This window comes from Fulmarus glacialis, unplaced genomic scaffold (assembly GCF_000690835.1).
Source record: "Fulmarus glacialis isolate BGI_N327 unplaced genomic scaffold, ASM69083v1 scaffold9570, whole genome shotgun sequence".
In the NCBI taxonomy this organism is placed as follows: Eukaryota; Metazoa; Chordata; class Aves; order Procellariiformes; family Procellariidae; genus Fulmarus; species Fulmarus glacialis.
In genome coordinates, this window is record NW_009187146.1 from 115,879 (window position 1) to 122,481 (window position 6,603).

Below are 6,603 nucleotides of genomic sequence, written 5' to 3' on the forward strand. Positions count from 1 at the left end.
ATTGTATGTTTTAAGTCCATGGGACTATTCTGATTTTTACCAGCTGAAGTTCTGCCTCGTTATTCCAGAAAGAGATCATAATTTAATTTGATAAGATCTTCATGTAGGGAGCCAAAGGGTGTGGGTAGTGATTTACTCCTCTTTGAAATTATAATTATCATCTTTCATCTATTTAAGAATCTTTATACTTACCTGTGTAAGACAGTCTAATATGGTCAAAGCCTCGTGGTTTTCTTTTCACATGACTCAGGCAAAGCTGACCACAGCTCCAAAGCTCTTCTCAACATACTCTTCATATTATGCTTTATTGTTTCTACCTTCCTTATTTCTGCAGCCTCCAGCTTACTGAAAAAGCTGCTGCAAAAGTTTTTTTTTTCTCCCACCCATGTCTGTACAGGGAAAATGTGTCATTTAGGAAAAACAGCTGGTTAACTTAGAGCTAGTTCAGCTCAGTAAATAACTCAAGCTAGTTGACTGTGGCATGACTGTTTCACAGTCAGTGGTCAAGCCAAGCATCCTGCATGGATGCACACAGTCCACACAGCAGAAACGGAGGACACTGTGTTTGGTGGAGGCCTGTCCAGGGTTAAATAACAGACCTCACAGGGGAGTCAGTGAAGAACAACCGTGTTGTAAATGTGCATAAATTACTATCCCATACAAAGAAGAGCTAACATTTTGAGGAATACAGTGCCCAGGGAGGCTGAAGACTAGCATATACAGGACATGTGTTGTATTCAGAGAGCATTAACCAAGACTGACTAACCCCTTTTCAATGCAGCTGTCTTTTATTCATGCAAAATTCTAATTTATGTTGAGCATCCTGTTACTTAGAGCGTGGGTGCAAAACTCTTTCTAATAGGATGTGTACTGCTAGGATAGAGAAGGCTTGGCTGGCTCAGCAGTGCAATCATATCAGCCTCCTATTTGCATCCCGCCACTGTCTCCCTTTGCACTCCCACATTAGCTGAAAGCTCTTGTCTTCATCATCGCAACTTCTAATTCCTTTGTCCTGCATCCCCAGCTCGAATGCTTCATTATGATCCTGGAATTCATTCTGCAATGTTCCTAAACTTCATCATCCCCATCACCTTCTCTCTCAAGAGTGTGTAGATTTGCTTTCCATTTCATTTATTACACCTATCATTAGCTCTTTCTCTTTCTTTTTTTTTTTTTTTTTTTTTTTTTTTGTTTTCTAATTTTTTTTTTTTTTTTTTTTTTTTTTTTTTTTTTTTTTTTTTAGGTTTGCTAATATTATTTTAGTATTTATCCCTATTATTTCCAAGTTGCCATAAGCACTTGGAAATACTAAATCCAGACCAAGGCCCTGTAGTGCTGGCACTATGGCCATACCCCAGAGCTCTTGCAGCTTCCAGCTAGTGGTAAGAGGTGCGTACGGGCAAGTAGACAGGAGTAGCACAAGGAAGCAAGGAGGCAAGATAGATCACTGCGATGGCCAAAGCAGCAGGCATTTTTGACTCATCTGAACATCTCAGTGCATGTTATATGAGTAATGTATTTCTCTCCCTGACTTGAAATCCCTTTTAAGACTTGTTCATGCTACAGGACCTACAGCAGCACCATTATGCAAGTAGTAACTCCTCCGCCAGTGCTCCCTGGCTCTTCTCCCCTCCCGTCTTGCAGCTTTGCTCCCAATGAAGCAGTGTGGTTTCCCCACTTCCAGTGAATGGGGCAGGGGGGAGCTGGACCCCTCCAGACATGCACAGACATGTGCTGTGAGTCTGGCATGGCCTTGCCAGCACAGGTGCTCTGCTGGCAGTCTGATCCTTTACCCCCTGGGTAAAGAGCACAGAGGAAAGGAGAGTCCTTAAAGCAAAGACCACTTGTCTATGTAGGACCGCAATTTTTACCTGGAACAATCACTTTGCCTCACCTTGTCAATTTGTAGTTTGTAAGACAGGGCTGGCCTTCCCTCCCTGTCAGCACAGCACATAGACACTCAGGTCATGAACTAGTCTGGAAGTTTGGGTCCTGTGGTATGAATGATTGATTGTAATTAATAAGGAATGAAGCTGAGAGGACCCCTGTGATGTGGGAATCCAGAGTCAGCAGGTTTGGCATAACTCCGTGAGGTTTCAGCCTTGGCATCAATGTCTGTGTTTTAGGAAGCAGCAGCCTGTGCTGGCTCAGTGGCAGAGCTCAGACAGCAATTAGAAATTAAAAATATATGCCAACTAGGGGAAAGAAAAAAAGAGACCGCAATTGTTCTAAAGCAGAAATTATGAAATGCAAAAAAACTGACATGGAAAACCAAATACATCAAGGACACAACCCTGGCTGGAAAAGCTAAAAACAGTAAAGGATTTTAAGAAAATCTGGAACAGGAAAAACTCTAGCAATGATACAGACTTAACAACATTTTTATTGATACAGAGAAAACACGGGGCCTTGTGTCAGCTTTTATGGAATAAGCAACGTATATTGAACTTGGCAAACTCTGTCATATAGCTTTGTCCCCAGTCCCACCCAAAACACAAGGGGTGAAAGGAAATCATTTGCCTGGACATATCTATGCTGAGAGAGGACATGACACGTTCAGAAACTAAGACAGGAGGACCGACAAAGGGGGAAGAGGATAGTTTTCATTGAACCATGTCCCAAGTCCATGAGAGCCTCAGTGTCATGTTGAATGGAGGACAATGAAATGGGGAGTCACAAAGGCTCAAATCCTTAGAGAGGTCTTTGTTTTCATGTCCGGTTTCTTTATATTAATGGCATCTAATGCCCATTCGTTGCAGTGAAGCTCCCTTGCATAAGTGGGAATTCAACGTCTAACTACACTTGAGGATCTGACCCTCCAAAACGGACCCCACCAGACCCTGCAGAGTCCCTGGAGCCTCTGCTGTGCCAGGGCTGCCGCGGGGGAGTACCACGGGGGATGGGAACAGAGCATCCTGTCCCCGCGGTGCAGGGCAGTTGCTGCACACAAGGTACTCTGGCACAGACTGCTGACATCCTGGATCAAAGTTAATTACTCGTGTCTTCATTTTCGTTCTCTGGCTTTCCCACTAATGTTTCTTCCATATTTCCATGGTTTTGTGTCTGCAGCTGCCTGTGGTCCAGAAGGTCTATTATCTTCCCATCCTTATATCTCGATAGGCAGTAGAACGCGTCAGATAGAGCACTAAGAGGTAATTAGCATTCAAATAGGTCAGGAGCTCGCTTGGGGGTTGTGCATCACTGGGTTTTCCCAACTTCTTGTCAGAAACAAGTGTTGATAGAGTGAGGGTGGTCACCAGTGGTGAAACTGCAAATACGAAATCAAACCTCGGTGGTGGTTCAGAAGAAGTACATGGGGGCAAGGAGGAGTTCACCTTGCACATTTGCTCATTTGCAGGAAAGGAAGGTCATGAAATCCTGGCCAGAAACTACAGAGCGTGCTGCAGAGAGCTCGTGTTTGCTTCCTGCACCTGTCCTCTGCTGTCCAGGCTGATCTCATGTTCTGAGAAGTTTCCTTTTTGGTTGATGTAATGTGTCGAGCGCCTCTCTCCCATCCTACAGCAAGCTTGCCGGTCCCTTATTTTCGGTGTACACTAATATGTATGTAGACTACTGTGTGTATGTGTGCATTTGTAGAAGATATAGTTAGTATCTGCTTAGATTTGTGGGTATGTGTGCTTGTTAGGAGTTTCATAATTTCTCCTGGAGTTTCCTTATGTGTAAAATGAAGATAATAACACGTAATTACCTACCTTGCAGGGCTGTTGTAAGGACAAATTAACCAATGCTTGTGTGGGTGTTTGCAGATGAAAAGCATGATATTAAGACTAAATATAATGATTGAATGTTACAGAAAAGAGTTTGTATTTATTACGGTGATTGAATACGAGAAGAGAGTGCTTTGTGGGTGTTTATTTCTTGTGCAGTACCAAGTATTTGTGGAAGGTGGGAAACTGGGGGAGCTGAGTTTGGGGTAGGTGTCAAAGAGATGGTTAAAGTCAGTCTTTAACCTCATAGCCTACTGACTTTCTTCCCCTCTTAACTAAAGCTGATGCTGATCAAGGGACAAGAGAACAGAGGAATGAAAACAGGGCCAAGCTATAGAGGAAGAGAATGAAAATAAAATACAATTGAAGATCATTATTTCAAAGAACAAAAATGTAAAAACTGAATGGGAAAATAAAAGCTAGAGCAAATGAGGACAGAGGAGAGAAAAGAAACCTCAGAGATTCATGGTGTTAAATTATCTCAGTACACGGAATTACAAGAAAGTAAACACCAATTTAAAAGAGGCATCAGAAAGAATTGATGGAAAGCATGTGCAGGGAAAGAAAAAGAGAGTGGAATGGGAAGGAAGCAAGAGATGTTCTTAATTATTTTTTGGTTTTGTTTCATTAAGTGTAATGGCATCATTCTTTTATTTCCTATGCATTGTCGAAAGGCACATCTTTGCAAATCTTAAAGATGGTGTCAAGTATTTTAGACCCTTTTTCCATGTGTTCCATAGGCATGCTGGTGAGAGTTAAGGTGTGGATGCTTGTGTCAGCCTGAGAATGGCCCTGTCTGGTTTCATTTGGCTTTCATGCTGTCTCTGGAGAATTAATGGAACAAATTCATTTCCATCGACTCCAGTGAAGCTGTACCAGGAGTGAATCAGACTCATTCTCCCTGCTAAATGCAGCTGTTGCCCTGTGAAACCCTGATCCACAGTCTATTTCAGGTTAAACCTGGAATGTTTTGTGATTAAACACAAAAAGTATAAAATCAAAGCTTAATTGTTATGATCTCTCGTTGAGTACGGTATGTGGGTGTGTGAGCTGCCCGGAGGAGTGGCAAGGGGAGGTGGACCATGAGAAGGAGTAAGGGGTAAATAACCACTACACTGCAGAGTTCAGGGAGCAGACTGACTTTCTTTGCAAATTGTCCTGGGTTGAAATTAAGATCACTGGCCAACATCCCTTCAGGGTCCTGTGGCCTGTTTGCCTTTGCTCCCTCTTGTTCGCCCTCTCTCATCCCCACCCTCCCTTCTTAAACATCTCTCCAAATCCAGGATGGCTCCAGTTCTTCTCCTGGTCCTTGTTTTACATCTCTTCCTTGCACCCCAAAACTTATTTTGGGCTGACTCACTCTCACCTCAACTCATCGACCTAAATTAATGCTTTGTGTAATTCAACTGACTAAAATTGACGTAAATGGAGTTACATCAGAGCTGAAATTAGCCCAGTCTGACTAAAATAGCACCTGCCTTTTCTACCAAGCCATTGCCTGCCTCTTCCCCACCTCCACCCACATATCATGATTTTAACATTTCTTTCTCTTCATTGCTCTTTCTCTTATCCCACTGCCATAAGCAAGCTGTGTTCTCAGTGGTCGGTGTTGCCCTCTCCACTCCACCATCCTGTTCTCTTTCATCCCCACAGCAGAGGCTGTCGGTCCCTGTTAACAGACGAGCCTTGCCTGTGTCCAACTCTATACAACAGCTTTTCATCTTCCATTGGATTTTGCTGTCCTTCATGATAGAGATGCACCGCCTGAGTTCAGAGCCTGGTTGCAGTGGGCACTTCATATGCCTGTAGAAATGACAGTCTTGCTCCAAAGAATTTGCAAGTCAGAGTGCCAAGATGTACAAAGATGAGGAGGGAAGTTAGATGAAGGTGAAGTGATTTGCCAAAGGTAGCATAGCAGGATGATGGCAGAGGCGTGGATGTCAGACTCAAAGCTCCTCTTCCTTTTCCGTGACTATCTTTATGCCAACATAGCATTTCTCATCAGCTCTTACAATCTTTCGTCCCTCACCCTCATGCAGTGGTTAAACATCTCCTTCACTTTCTTTCTCATCCCCTCTGGCTTTCTGACTTTTTTCAGCTTGCCCTTGGAGCCTGCTCATGTTGGCTAGGCTTTCTTCCCTCTTTTTGCAAAAACCCTGGCTGTTTGCAGCACACTCCTCTCTGGTTGAGCCGTACTTTATGTTTGGCAGCATGCTCCACCATTTGCACCTGGCTATCTCTTTGGGGCAAGGATTTATTCTGTAATTACCCTAGCTTATTTATTATCGTGGCATATATATCTGCAGTGTTATGCAAACTGTAAAGGCTTCTAGTTCTAAAGGTCACCATGGGCGTACCTTGTGTTTACCTTCCAAACGCAGATGAGCTCAGAACAAAAGGGACTGGCAGGCCACTGAGTAGATGAAGGCAGGGAATCACCCTGATCTAACTAATTTGCCAGGCAGTGTTCATAAAAGTAGGTTACCTAGTGCTGCAGACAAACAACCCAATCCAAACTTGCCTTCTTCCAGCCAACTGAATTAATTCCCCGGTACTGCTGTGTAGTCCCACAGCAGTATATAGCTGCATGTCCTGAACATCCAGAACAGGAGCCTATCCATTTCCCATCCTAAATGTCAGGCCTGCCCAGTCTCCCAAACTGGGGCTCACGTATGGTGCTTCTCGCTCTGCCGCGAGTATGACGGCTGCCTCTCATTCTGCATCCATCTGCACGGTGGATGTGGCCCCCCAAGCTCAAAAGAGCCTTGCTGCAGCTAATGCTCTTCAGATGAAGCCTAGCTGGAAAGCCACCGTGCTACCTGGTGACCAAGGCCACCAGTACATCCCTCACATTGCTTGTCACAGTGTTGCCCCA